A 14,982-nucleotide genomic window follows, 5' to 3' on the forward strand; every position below is an offset into this window, starting at 1 on the left:
TGTAGGGTGTGTTTTTGGTGGTGTGTGGTGTGGGTCTGTGTGAGTGTGTCTGTGTGTAGGTGTGTTGGGTGTGTGGGGGTGTGGGTGTGGTGGGTGTGTAGGGGTGTGTGTGAGTGTGTCTGTGTGTTGGGTGTGTGGGTGCATGGTGTGTGTGTGTGTAGGTGTGTGTGTGTGTACATGTGTGGGTGTGTGGGTGTGTGGGTTTGGAGGAGGGGTCTTGGAGGCCGGAGACGCCCAGAGAGCCGAGGTGCTGAGGAGCGGACCCGCATCCACGACCACTTGGGGGCGGTGAGCTCGTGGTCCTGTGGGGACCGTGCTCCCTGTGATCGCAGAGGGGATGGGAGGCGAGGCAGTGACGACCGTGGCCATGATGGGGACCAAAGGCGCCGCCTCCATCAGGCGGAGTAAATGGCTGGAAGAGCAGATTAGATGCGTGGAGGATGAGCAAATGACAGCAAGGACAGCATTCAGAACGGAGGACCGCATGGAAGACCGGAATTAGAGCTTCGGTAACGTGCCACACAGGTCTCTGAAAATGCCCGCAGAGTCCGCTTGCAGTTTCTGAAAATTTCTTTCATGTTATCTTTGGGTCAGTGGAAGTTTGGTAGAACAGAATAAGGGGTAACAATGCACTTTAAAGTGCCTTTTCATAAAAACCAGACGCTGTTTTAAAGAACTCTGTGTGTCAGGGACACAGCGATGAGTCCACACGGCCGGATTCGTCTTCCCGCCTGTCGGAGGGCAACGTGTTGGAGGATAACGGCACGCGAAACACCCCGCAGAAACACGCGCGGTGACTCACTGGGTTTGATCCTCGAAGCCCCTTCACCTCTCCTGCTTCTCTTCGAACGGCCCCTCCGTCCCCTCTGGTCCTGGGTGCGCCTGACGTGATTTGTCTTCGAGGCCTGTGCCCGGCGTTGGGAGTCGTGGTTCGTTTGCGAGGTCTGCTTGTGGGTTCTGATGTGATTTGTCTTCGAGGACGTTGCCCGGCGTTGGGAGTCGTGGTTCGTTTGTGAGGTCTGCTTGTGGGTTCGCTGGAATCGTGGTTCGTTCGTGAGGTCTGCTTGTGGGTTCACTGGAGTCGTGTTCGTTCGTGAGGTCTGCTTGTGGGTTCACTGGAATCGTGGTTCGTTTGCGAGGTCTGCTTGTGGGTTCACTGGAATCGTGTTCGTTTGCGAGGTCTGCTTGTGGGTTCACTGGAGTCGTGGTTCGTTCGCGAGGTCTGCTTGTGGGTTCACTGGAGTGTCAGGGGAGCGTTACTTCCTGAGTCACAGGCAAGTGAAAGGCTGAGCTGAGCTGTTTGATTGATGGCTGTCAAAGAAGCTTAAAGCATCCAGTTCTGCTGTAGTCCTCTTTGTGACAGTAAAGAGGGGGCGTCATTCCTGAAGATGGGGTGTCATTGCTGAGTATGGAGGTGCCGCTGCTGCTACGCAGAACCGCACCGCCCAGAGAAGCCTGACGGGTTGGCCCGACTCAGTCCCACGTTCACGGACTGGCGAAGGGGAGGAGAGAGCTGTGGTCTCGGCCCTTCCTGCGGCGGCGCCGTCGGTCTGTTTCCCGTGGGGCCGCTTTCGTGCGGGCGCGTGTGCGCAGGTGCGCAGGTGCGCATCTGCGATGTAGCCGACATAGTCCATGAGTTTCTGGTGCACAGCATAATGATTCAATATTTGCACAGACTGCAGAACGATCCCCACAACGACTTAACATCCATCATCACAGTTACAAAATATTTTTTTCTTGTGAGGAGAACTTTGAAAATTGATTCCCCTAGGAGCTTTCAAATACATAACCCCGTGTTATTCGCCGTAGTCACCATGCTGCGCATTACATCCTCATAACTGATTTATTTTAGAACTGCAACTTTTGTAGGTTTCGCTCACCCCCACCTTCTGCCCCGGCGACCACCCGTCTGTTCTCTCTCTGAGCTCGATTTTGATTTTAGATTCCAGATATACGTGAGATCATACAGTATTTATCTCTAACTTATCTCCCTTAGCGTAATGCCCTCAAGGCAGATGGCAAGATTTCATTATTATTTTTTTTTTTATGGCTGAATAATATTCCATTGTTTTTAGATCCCAGATATACGTGAGATCATACAGTATTTATCTCTGACTTATCTCCCTTAGCATAATGCCCTCAAGGCAGATGGCAAGATTTCATCATTATTATTTTTTATGGCTGAATAATATTCCGTTGTATTTATCACATTTTCTTTATCCATTCATCCATTAATGGACACTTAGGTCGTTTCCATATCTTGGCTGTTGTAAATAATGCTGCGGTGAACATGGGGGTGCAGAGATCTTTTCGAGTTAGTGTTTTTGTTTCATTTAGATAAATACCCAGAAGTGGAATTGCTGGATCATCAGGGAGTCCTACTTTTGATTTTTTGAGGAACCTCCATACTGTTTTCCACAGTGGCTGCATCAGTTTACATCCTCGCCAGCGGTGCATAGGGTTCCTTTTTCTCCACCCCTCGGCAACAGTTACTTCTTGTCTTTTTGACATTACTCATTCTAACAGGTGTGAAGTGGTTTTGATCCATCTTTTCTTTAAGTTCATTCTGAAATATTTGTTGACTGTTTGTTATGTGCCAAGCACCAGCCTGGGTGCCTGGACTCAAATATCGCTCAACTTGTTTCTGCCCTCAAGGACTTTATTTCATCTCCGGCGGGTGGGATGGGGAATAAGGAGAAAGCCAATGTTCTAATACAGAGCGGGCATAGGAGGCGGATAACTTACAGGAGAGGAGGGAGGGATTCAGGTCTGGTCATTAGGATTGTTCAGGCCTTCATGGAGGAGGTGACATTTATAGTCGCAGAATTTTCAGACTGAAAAGGAACTTCAAGTCTAACTCCGTGACTTTACCGTGAAAGCCAACGAAGGAACCTCAGGTGTTCTGGCTGCTATTTGCGTAGCTCGGACAGGATGACCGCAACTCGTTAGGTTCCTGGAGCAGTGCGTGTGGCCCGCAAGGCGGCTAGCTGCTTTCATACAGATCAGGAAACCGAGCGGGGGAGAGACGTGACTTGCTCAGGGCACTTTGTGAGTAGGCGAGGGTGGTGGTGAGTCTGAGGGCCTTCTGATGCCGAAGACATTTTCCTCCCTCTCTCCCTCCTCCCCCTTCCCATAGTCAGGAAAGTTGTGAAAGACTGTGAATTTGGCCACTCATTTGGGTTAGTTCTGCCTTTCCTTGGTCTTTGAGCCGTTTGACCTGTACGTCGTCGAGAGCTGATGGCAGAGATTCTGGAGCGTAGGACATGCAGGCCGTGCGTGACAGTGTGGTCGTGGAGGCCGAGCAGCCTCCCGCTGGGCAGGCCGCTGCGTCTCGGTTCTCCTCGTGGGCTTACCTTTCCTACGTTCTCTGCCTTTGCACCTGCTCTAACATCGTACCGGGTCTTTCCTTAACAGTGACTTCAGGACAGTCTCCGACACGTGTTCATCTTATATTTGAGAGTCACGTTTTTACCTTTAAAAATTTATTCAGTATCACTAATCTGTCTTTTAAGATGGGTAGGGTTTTGAAGAGTTGGGTAGGGAGGGTGGGCGGACAGAGTCCCAGGTGGACAAGGGACTGAGTGTGTTGGTGGCCTCCATTTTCCATCCCTGATGTATTTTTACTCGTCTCTGCCCAGATCTGTGCCCAGTGCATTCCTGTTTTCACTGGGCGCTGGGGACACTGTCTCTTCCCTTGTCACCTCAGATGGACCGCTGTTGGACCCTGTCACCCTCCTGCCTGTCCCTGGTTGCTTCATTAAATGCCTGTCTGTGAAACCCTTTGAGAGGGCTACACCCTGACTGACAGCCGGCAAACACGTGTCTGGGAGGGACCGAGGGTGTGGGCTGTGGTGATCTGGGAGAGGTGGTGGCCTTGAGGCCACCAGGACTTATGCTTAATTCAGAAGGTAAGAAGGGCCTTTGAAGTTATTATTTTTTCTTTTCTCTTTGCCTCCTCTCCCCCCGCCCCCCCATCTCCAGGGAGGGAAATGGGTCAGAGCTGTCTGTGAGGAGGGTTAATGTGGCAGCAGTTGCTAAGATAAATTGGAATATAGAGACGAGAGGGACTGGCACTAAGAAGCTGGTAGTGGACGGTCACCATGGAGCTGGTGGATGATCCCACCTGGGCTTGTGTGGTCCTGTGGGGTGGGAGGAGGCAGAGGCTCAGGACACGCTGTGGAGGAAGGGCTTGTGGGGCTGGTAACTGATTAGACAGATGATATAAGGAGAAGAGAAAGACGAAGATGAGCTTAGGAGACTTGAAGGAACACGGCCCAAGTGAAGGCTTTCGGGGCGGGCAGTGGGCTGGTTTTGAGTTTGTCATGGATTTACTTGTGCCTTCCCCTGCCCCGCTAAAAAAACATGGACCCTCAGTCCCGCAGAGTGTGACCTTATTTGGAGATATGGTCTTTACAGAGGTCATCAAACTGAAATGAGGTCATCAGGGTGGGCCTTGACCCAGTATCACTGGTGTCCTGATGAAAAGGGGACACTTGGACGCAGACACGTACAGAGGGAGGATGCTGGAAGGCCCAGGGGGACAGTGTGCAGGCAGCACCGGAGCGTCTGCAAGCCCTGGAGTGCCCAGGGCTCCCGGATGCAGTAGGGAGGCCTCCGGCTGACTCTGCCTCACCGCCTCCGAGGGAAGCAGCCCTGCCGACACCTCGGTCTCGGCCTTCGGGCCGCCAGACGGCGAGACGATGTATTTCTGCTGTTTAAGGGGGGCCGTATTGCAGCCGCCCCAGGGAACCAATGCAAGGTGAAGGCTAGGAGTGGGAATTTTGTGTTTGGGAGAGAGGACGGGCCCACGTGCCACTGCTGTGACAGCGAAGCCCGGAAACGGAGGAGACGATCTCACAGAAGGGGCACGCAGAGCGCTCTGAGCGCGCGAGGGGAAGGAGAGGTGGCTGCAGGCTGCGGGGGCTGGGAGGCGAGCGGGTGGCAGGATGCGGCGCGCGGGCCGCGATGACTTCAGCCCGCGTGTGGACGAGGAGCGGGAGGCACGGGCGTGGTTGCTTGAGAGGGAAGCAGGGTTGAAGGAAATTCTCGATTTTTTTTTTTTTTCTGATGAGAGAGACCACGGTCTACGTTACGGGGCGGAGGGATAGCTGATGGAGCCAGGGGCGAGGGACAGGACAGCAGGGAGGCCACCGCCCTCCGCCTGTCGCCCCCCTTCCGGCAGGTACTCAGCTCCTTATTGCTTTACCTAATTTGAGAGCACACATTATTTTCATTTGGTTTTCGGTTAGCTTTGCATAATTTCATTTTCTGCTGGAGACCTTTTGGTAAGCAATTAAGGTTAGAGCTTCGTTGCTTCCAAGCTGGGCGTGTCTTGTTTGGATGCTGCCTGGCGCTGGTGATTAAATAATCCAGCTGGGCTGGAACAAGTGTATGGCATTAGGACGAGTGGGAGAAATTCATATTGCCAGTGGGGATTTTTTTTTTTTTTCCATAGCTACTGACTCAAAAAGATTGCAAGATTCATTTAAGTATTTATAAATAATTTTAAGCAAATGGACAGTCTAAGAACATATTAAAACAATTTCCTGACAGGCCAGATCAAGGGAACATGTCGAAATATTTTAGGAAAGAAAATGATTCTGCTGATAGCAACTGTGCTTTGGTTGTCCTATTATGATAAATAGCTTAGCTGGCTAAACAAATTTCAGTAATAATTTAGAGAATTAAGCAATGTACACTTTCTGAAATATTTTAATTTCCATACAAATTACAGTTTAATGAAATTGGCACTATGCTGCATTTACAATTTATAGCTCACAAAGCTGTATTAAAAAAAATCTAAGTGGTAAATGTATATTGTAGTTAAGTGTGCAAATCCAAATTCATTTCATATTTAATACCAGTGACATACAAGTAAAAGCTTTCAACGGATGTCTGCAGTTGACAACAAAAAATGTATCTGCTCTCAGTCACTGCCCACAACACTTCTTGAAAGGAAACAGCTTTTGAGATGATGATTATGCTCAAAACTTTAAACATGCTCAAAATTTGCCAAACCACATGCTTACCGTGCATCAAATGCATAATTAAGATAAAAGTTAATCACCTTTTGCCCCATCAATAGGGGCAAAGTACAGTACATCTTATGTAATGTGTGTAGATATGTATTGTATACATATGTATATGTGTATACCAAATGTCAATCAAATTTATATACTGTGAACATTCTAAGACCTTTCTTCAACCAGTAATGTACTAGGTGAAGTATTCAGACCTGTCATCTGTCTCCTTGGTCTTGCCTGGTATGCCTGGGGCTGCCAGCCTTTGCTAGGTGTGCAGAAGGTCAAAGATTCTACCTTTCCGTGTGCCAGAATTAAATTTTAGAATAGGCCCAGACTCAAATTTACCAAATCACACCTATCCAGTTCTTACTCCTTTCTTAGAAAATGAAATCTCTCTTGCACAAATGCGAAAGAGGATTTGAGAATCCAGTGATGGGAAAAGAGAGCTTGGACCAAATGATCTAGAGGCTTCCTCTTGGGACTCTACCCCCTTTTTACCTGCCTGCAGTGCTTATGGGTGCCGGTCCAGAGATAGAGAGTGGGGAGGGTGCTGACACTTAGCGCGAATGAGAAGATGGGGAGAAAGCTGCCCAACGTTTTCATTGTAGAGCGAGAAGAAACTGCCATATCTACTGTTAGTAAAACATTTTCTAGTTTATGTCCTGCCAAGAACATTTTCTGCAGAACAAAATTTTGACAATTTCACACGGTTGGCAGAATAAGAAGCATGGCATAAGTTATAACAAACAAAAATAATGCTCTGGAAAGCAGGGAGCTGAATGTCAGTTGAGAATGGCACCAGTGATTTCATTAGTCACACTGTGTCATGCAGTCACACGGTAGGATGGCACAGAGATCATGCCGTGTCATGCGGTCACACGGTAGGATGGCACAGACATCACGCCGTGTCATGCGGTCACACGGTAGGATGGCACAGAGATCACGCCGTGTCATGCGGTCACACGGTAGGATGGCACAGACATCACGCCGTGTCATGCGGTCACACGGTAGGATGGCACAGAGATGACACCTGTGTCATGCGGTCACAGTAGGATGGCACCGATCACACCCGTGTTATGTGGTCACACGGTAGGATGGCACAGAGATGACACCTGTGTCATGCGATCACACAGTAGGATGGCACAGAGATGACACCTGTGTCATGCGGTCACACGGTAGGATGGCACAGAGATCATTTGTCCACTTCCCTCTACAGATGGGCAGACTGAACCTCGGAGTTCCGTAAGAGGCGGGGAAGCATATAGATAACCCGATGATTTAGAACACAGAAAGGACTTTAAAATTCCAGCATTAACAACAATGATATGCGGTCACATGGTAGGATGGCACAGAGATCACGCCTGTGTCATGCGGTCACACGGTAGGATGGCACAGAGATCATTTGTCCACTTCCCTCTACAGATGGGCAGACTGAACCTCAGAGTTCCGTAAGAGGTGGGGAAGCATATAGATAACCCGATGATTTAGAATACAGAAAGGACTTTAAAATTCCAGCATTAACAACAATGATGCATTGACCTACTATAAATAATGGAGTAAACCAAAATCTGACCAGAACAGAGCCTGGTGAATAAATCGAAGAGGAAGACTTGCAGATCTTTGCATAAGAGAAAACCAGTAATGGCACCCTCTGCTCGTTCAGACCATCAGGAAGGCAAGAACTCTGCATAATTTAGCAGAACAACTTCCAAGAAGGGGCCATATTATGGATAGAGTCTATTTTTATGGTTAGATACGTTCAGCCAATTTTTATGGGCAGAAGAAAATTACTGCCAAAGTATTTTGATGAGACTCTTCTGTGTTATAAATTGAAATACTGAGAACGCAGCGAATTTCCACATGAGTGAGATGGAGAGAAGAAAGGCTACTGTAAATTATAGGAGGTAAGGCTTTGTTTTTATTTGGGCACTGAATTAATATGTTTGGGGCATTCATTGTTATTTAACTACACAGTCGACTTCGTGGTTGCTCCAGATATTATGAGGGCTATAAATATTGGGTTGACCATTTATTAGGCTGACGTTTCCACTGACTGGTGATATTATGACTGTATGCATAGTCTCGCTTCCAACCAAGATGTGTGTCAGGTATTTGTGGGGCGTGTGGGCTTATCCTAAAGTTGCTGCTTTGTATTTTAAAATATTTCCCGTAGAGTCACTAGTAAGTCTCCTAAACAGGAAAGGGCCGAGGCTAGAACCCGATGGCTAACCTGAATCTTCCTTCTTGGTCTGTGTCACACCAGGGCCACATCATCTGCGATCACCCGGTCCACATTTTTCCATTTTATCCAAGGGGAGATTAACAAGGATGATGAAATGCTGGCTGAACGCTCTCATATTGGTATCCATAGTAATTGAAATTACATGTAAATTTATATATTATTTTTATTATGTTCTTAGCATTTCTAAATCCTGTTATATGCCAGGCATTCTACTTGCCTTCGTGGGCATGAAATACATAAGACAGTCTTTGCCCACAAGCAGCTATTTCTAAGACTAATTTATTCGCCTTTCATAGACTTATTTTCCTGTCAAATTTTTTCTTAAGTAAATTTAAAATAATTTTTTAAATTGAAGTATAATATATAATATGCGTATAGTAAAGCACATAAATCTTAAGTAATGGATCCTTGCAGCATGAACACGCCTGTGTTAACTACCACTTTGATCCATGTGGAGAGTGTTGCGTGCACCGAGAAACCTCCACCACACCCCTCCCAGTAGCTACCTGCTTCTCCAGAGGTTACCACCATACTGATGTCTAGGAGAACAGTTCTTTCCGTTTTTGCATGTCACGTGATGGAGCAATACAACATGTGCTCCTCTGTGTTTAATTTCTTTTGCTTGGTGAGATGCGTCTGGCTGTGGCACGTGGGGCTCTCTTCCTGCATTGTTTTATACCGCAATTTAGCCATTCTGTTGATAGATCTTGGATTGTTTCCAGTTTTTACTATTATGAATAAAGCTGGTATTCTCAAATATTAAATATTGCATGATCACCTGAATGTAGGTATGTGTACATTTCTGTTGGAAAAAGACCCATGAGTAGAATCGCTGATCGAAGTTTACATATGCTCAGCTTTCTAACCAGTTTTCCAAAGTGGTCGTACCAATTAATGCTCCCATCAGCCATGCTTAGTACATACTATTTCTGGAAAAATTATTATGGTGTATTTCTTTGTGATTTTAATTTGCATTTCATGATGACTCATGGTACTGGACACCTTTTCATATCTTTAATGGTCATTTCGATGTACTCTTGTGAAGGACCTATTCGAGCATTAGCCTGTTTTAGCAATAGAGTTGTCTTTTTCTTATTTGTTAAGGGTTTCATATATTGTATGTATGAGCCTTTTGTCAGATGTTCCTTCTCCAATACCATTGCTTTTTCACTCTTCTACTTATTGTTGTTAAACAGCAGGTTTTCATTATGATGAGCATCGGTTTATCGGATTTTTTCATTCATTGTTGGTGCTTTTCGTATCCAGTTTAAGAAACTGTTGCTTACAAAGGCCATGAAGCTGTTCTCCCTGTTATTCTAGAGTTTTATTATTTTAACTTTGACATTTAGGACCGTAAGCACGGGTATCTTTCGGACTTTTATTTCATCGATCTATTTGTCTTTTCTGATCCCATACTATAACTTAAATTGCTCTAGTTTAATGCTGTTATATGTTGGTGTCCTCTAACTTTGCTCTAATCCTTCAAAATTTTTTTTTGCTATTCTGGGCTCCTTTCATTTCAGTTTAAATTTTGGAATTAGCTTGTAAATTTAAACAGGATAAACTGCTGGAATTTTTAATGAGTTGGTATTGAACCTCTAGATCAATTTTGGAAGAACTGACACCTTCAAAATGTTAAGTCTTCCAGTCTACGAACCTGGTTTATCCTTCCGTTTATACTTAGGTATCTTAACTTTCTGTCAGTAATTACACTGTTCTTTATAAGAGGTTTTGCACATTTTTATGGATCAGATTTATTCCTAGGTACTTGATGTTTATTGATGCTAATATAAATGGTGTTCCTTAAAATTGATTCCTAGAATGTATTTACATATCGATCTTGTATCTAGCAGCCTTGCTAAGTTCACTTATTAATTTAAATAGTTTATCTGTAGATGGTTTTTGGCTCTTCTGTGTACCTAGTCATGTCATTTGTGCATAATAACCATGTTATTTTTTGCTTTCCAGTTTCCATTTCTTGTTCTTGCTTTGTTGTGTTGGCCAGGACCTCAGTAAATATGAACTACAAGATGCAATAGCAGATTATTGATCCTTTCTGTCAGTTTCAGGGGAAACTTAGATAATTTAATCAGGTATGAGTTTTGCTGCGGTTTGCTAAGAGACTTGCTGCTTCCTGCTTACCTGGTGCACATGCAGCTTGAACATGTGTGGGTTTAAATCTGTTACCTTAGTTTTAGCTCCATAAGTTCTTTGTACCTCTTTATTTTTCCATTTTTTTTTGCCTTTTTAAAGATTAATCAAGTAGTTATTAACAAGCCTCTACTGCGAGTTATACATTCTCTGTTACTCTTTTAGTGCTTATGCCGGACATTATAATATGTATCCTTAATTTATCAGGATCTACCTTAAACGAGTACTTTTATATTTTCCTGGACAGTGCGGGGACCTCATAACACTTTAACATCATTTACTCCCTCCTGCTTTTTGTGCTGTTGTGGTCGGATATTCTAATTCCCCCTATATATTTAAACTCCCTAAAACTTCATTATTGTTCTTTTATCAGTCAGTGTTCATTTTTATTTACCTGTTTGCTGCACCGTCTGGTACCTTTCATGCCTTTCTTCCCGCATCACGATGCCGACACCTGGGATATTTTTTTCTGCTGTCTGAAGAATTCCCTTAAGACTTCTTTTATATGGATCTACTAACGATAAATGCTCTGTTTTTGTTTGAAAACATCAGTGTTTCTCCTGGTCTGATATAGGATTGGCAGTTGGTGGTGCATTTTCTTTTAGCATTTCTTCCATTGTTTCTTTTGAAAGGGCAGCTGTGAGCCTTGTTGTTATTTAAACAAATTTTGAAAGTGACATTTTCATCCCGTTTATCCTGTTTGGGATTTGTAAAGCATCTTGAATTTGTGGCTTGACACTTTTCATCCATTTTGAAAAAATTCTCGGCCAGTCTTTCTTGACACGTTGCCGCCGCCTCGTTCTCGCGCTTCCTCGTTTTGAGACTCCAGTTATATGTGTCTTGTTCCTTCTCGCCATGTCCTTTCTACTTTCTTTTCTGTATTTTCACTCCGTTTTCTCTTTGTACTTAAATCTGGATATTTTTTCCTGACCTTTCTACCAGTTCATGGATCTCTTTTGCTTTGTCCAGTCAGCCGGTGAACCCGTCTGCAGGCAGAGCTCGAAGATGTGGGTTCAGACCCAGACCACCGCAGTAAAGCAAATGTCACAATAAAACGAATTTTCACGTGAATTTTTTTGGTTTCCCAGTACATAGAAAAGTTATGTTTACACTATACAGTAGTCTGTTAAGTGTGCAGTAGCGTTATGTCTAAATAAACAAGGTACATACCTTAATTAAAAATATATTATTATTATAATAATAATTAGAAATAAAAATATATTATTGCTAAAAAATGCTAACCATAATCTGAACCTTCAGCAAGTAGTAATCTTGGTTTTGCCTCGATATTGATGAAAATGCAGTATCTGTGAAGAGCAATAAAACAAAGTATGCCTATACCAAATTCTTAAATTTTCACATTTTATTTTTTTGTGATAAGATTTGCATTTCATTCATTTTCTAGATTCAAGTTCTCTTGTGATATTCTTCCTCTTTTTATCTATTTTCAAAGATATTTATAGCAGTTTTGTAATAGATAATTCCAATGTTTGTATCACATGTAGATTTCTGTTGTCTTGTTTTTCCTCTTGGTTTTCAGACATTTGGTCTCATTTTCTGACATCTGTGGTATTTTATTATTGAAAGCTGGGCATTATGTAAGAAAAATTGTAGAGGTCTGGCTGATGTCTTTCCCACATGTGTAATAGTCTGTATGCTCCCACAGACACCTCCACGTCTGGCAGGTAGGTAGAGAACATCACGTTAACTTAACTGAGGCGTGGTTGTTTCTAAATTGCCCATAGTGACGTGCTAGCTCTTCCGGAGTCCCGCCTGAATGCCTGAAAAATCAAACATGCAGAGGCTGGGCTGTTGGCAAAATTTGTGCCTTGGCAAATATACTAGTTTTATAGGTCATAACCCTTGGACCTGGCTTCAGAACAGTTGCAAGTGCTATTGTTACCTATGTACTGTTGAAACTTTATTGTGACAGATTAGGTTATGTTGGCTGTCCACTGTCCCTTGCCAATGTGGCTGTTTGTGGAAATAGATTCTGTTTCAGTCTGCCATTTATACATTTTTTTCTAGTGGATGGATGTTCTCTATTCGTAGAGATTAAAAATTAAACCTTTCACTTCTTAATGTAGTCTTATCTACTCTATATTTCTGTTACGATTATAATCACCCCAAGTTCTGCAAAATGGGTTTGGAAGACGTGGTTCCATAGTGTCGCGGTGAGCATGTCTGCTTCACACGCAGAAAGTCCTGGGTTCACGCCTCAGTGTAGCCACAATCCATGGTCTACGACCATGCCACTCTGAACAAGCCCGATGTCGATCTCGGAAGCTAAGCACGGTCGGGCCTGGTTAGTACTTGGATGGGAGACCACCTAGGAAGACCAGGTGCTGTAGGCATAAATAATTAAAAAAAAAAAAAAAAAAAAGAAACACAAAAAACAAAATGGGTTTGGGTGTGGGAATTTCTTTAAGAAAGGCCCTGCTCTGTTATGGTTGAAGAAAACGCTTAAATGAATTCTTGTTCACCGAACTCCATTTTTACTTTGTGCTTAAGGGGTTTCACTGACTGTTTTCTGGGGTTTAATGTATAAAATATGTTTCCTGTTACTGTTTTTAGAATCTCCCTGTATAATTGCCTTTAACTGACCTTTTCCTCCAACCTGCTCCTAGGGGAGCCACTAGAGAAAAAATACAACGGAGACGTGGTAATGGCAACAAAATCTCTCGTGTCTCTTAAAAGTGTGGCATGACTGTAGCAGGTCCAGGAAAAGCGCCCTCTTCTCAAAGGAGCTTATTGAAGTAAGAGAAGTTTGATGATGGATGGGGGCAAATGGCTCTTCAGGACATGATGATCTGGAGCTGCTAAGTTTTAAAAATGGAATTAAAGTCTGCTCTCTGTAAGTTGCTCTGGAGGAGTCGTGGTGACTGTATACTAGGCCCTAGGAAAATTTATGTGGCAAATTGCAGCTTATCACAGTTATGGATCGTTTTCTGGTAACTCGGCTGTATCTTGTGATAAGGGAAAGTGGTGGGAGGGGGCGGGGAGAATAAAGAAAAGCACTCAGACATTTCGTAATAGAATTTGAGGGGAGAGATTTCGAAAGGGTAATTTTCTCATGTGTACTGATCCATACATTTACTTTTTAAGGGATTTAATAATTGTTAAAATTATTTGTCTCTAGTATTTCAAATCAGGCAGAGTAAGTGGGACAGTTAGAGCTTGTATGATGGGTACAGAGTGGACTTTTGTGCTGGACGTAATCATTAATGTCTGTCATCCAGATGGCTGCAAGTCGTCCAAAAATCAGGAATGTTTATGCAACACTTAATGTAAAAGAGAAGTATTTCCCGAGAAAAATCCTCGATGATGCTCTTTATTGCCTTTCACAGTTTTTAAAAACCTAAGTGAATTATTGGGCGTAAATAATTTCCTTCAATATTCTGGCAAAGTCCATCTTTTTTTCCTCTATAAAATACTGTGAGGCAAGTGTTTGGACATTTTTTATATGATGTATTTTCAGAGTTATTTACTTGAGCTTATTTTTATTAGGCCATTTCTCAAGGAACATGTTTAGCTTTATTATTTTTCATTTTAATACTGGTTTCGTTGCGGGATTCTGGAACAGAGAGACGGGACGCGGAGGCTGTGAGCAGGAGGCAGCGTTTATTATCGATGCCCGGCGATTATCGGATGCTGGCACCAGCTCAGCGGATTCCTATCGAAAGGCTGAGCCCCGACTGTGACGTAAGGGGGGTTTTATACAGTCTTGTCACTGCTACGCAGCTACAGAGATAAGGAAGAGCATTGATTGGTTGGCAAGCTACGAGAAAACAGATGCCAGTGGAGAGTCCTGGAGGTGGGGGGCGGTCATGAGCGAACTGGCCAGAGCAGGCAGTAGCCAGGCGGGCTCAGGCTGCCACAGTTTTCCCTGACCATTGCTTTTCATAGGACGTTTTTCTTAAAAACTTGTACTTGAAATCGAAATGCACATAGAGAATGGCAGGATGTTAGTAACCATTTTCCCTTATTCTCATCCTCAATTTCTAACCGTGTTCGCTGCTCCCTTATTATTAGACACTCGTCACCCACCGTTAAGGACATCGTGTCTGTCCAGTGAAGCCCCCAGGATGTGGTTCCACACGCTACGTTTGCAGTAACATTTTACTTTTGCATGTTCCATGTTTTTCTCCGGCATGCCGACCTGAGCAGAGCTGGAGCCCCCGACCGGAGAGCCCCGCGAGGGCACGCGGCCACCGTCGCTGCCTGAACCCGCGGCTCTGCAGGTCTGGAGTTGGGGACCCCGACTTCCCACGGGTGTGGGTGGGCTGCCCTGCTTGGGAGGTGAGCGCATGGCGGGGCAGGGTCAGGTGAGGGGACTCCTACGACCAAGGAGCGGAGACGGGAGGCGCGAGGCGTGACCGGCGGCACCGGGCATCTGGCTTTTCAGTGTTTCCACCCACGGGCCACCGGCGGGGGCGGGTCGGAGGGTCTCTGGGGTGTCGTCTTCGCCTTCGGAGCTGCCTGCTGCAAGCGCGAGGTGTATCTGGAGACAGGTGTTTATCTTGGTGGTGGGTGGGGCTGGCCTTCGCCTCGGGTTCACATCCGAGC

At 44.8% G+C, this 14,982-nt stretch overlaps 1 protein-coding gene and 1 pseudogene across 1 annotated transcript in view; both read left to right on the plus strand.

Annotated features, from left to right (window-relative positions):
• Positions 1-14,982, plus strand: part of RYR2 (ryanodine receptor 2) — a 561,319-nt gene that overhangs the window by 31,397 nt on the left and 514,940 nt on the right.
• On the plus strand, positions 12,656-12,770 carry LOC112470072 (annotated as a pseudogene).

Source organism: Pteropus alecto, unplaced genomic scaffold, assembly GCF_000325575.1.
Source record: "Pteropus alecto unplaced genomic scaffold, ASM32557v1 scaffold189, whole genome shotgun sequence".
NCBI lineage: Eukaryota > Metazoa > Chordata > Mammalia > Chiroptera > Pteropodidae > Pteropus > Pteropus alecto.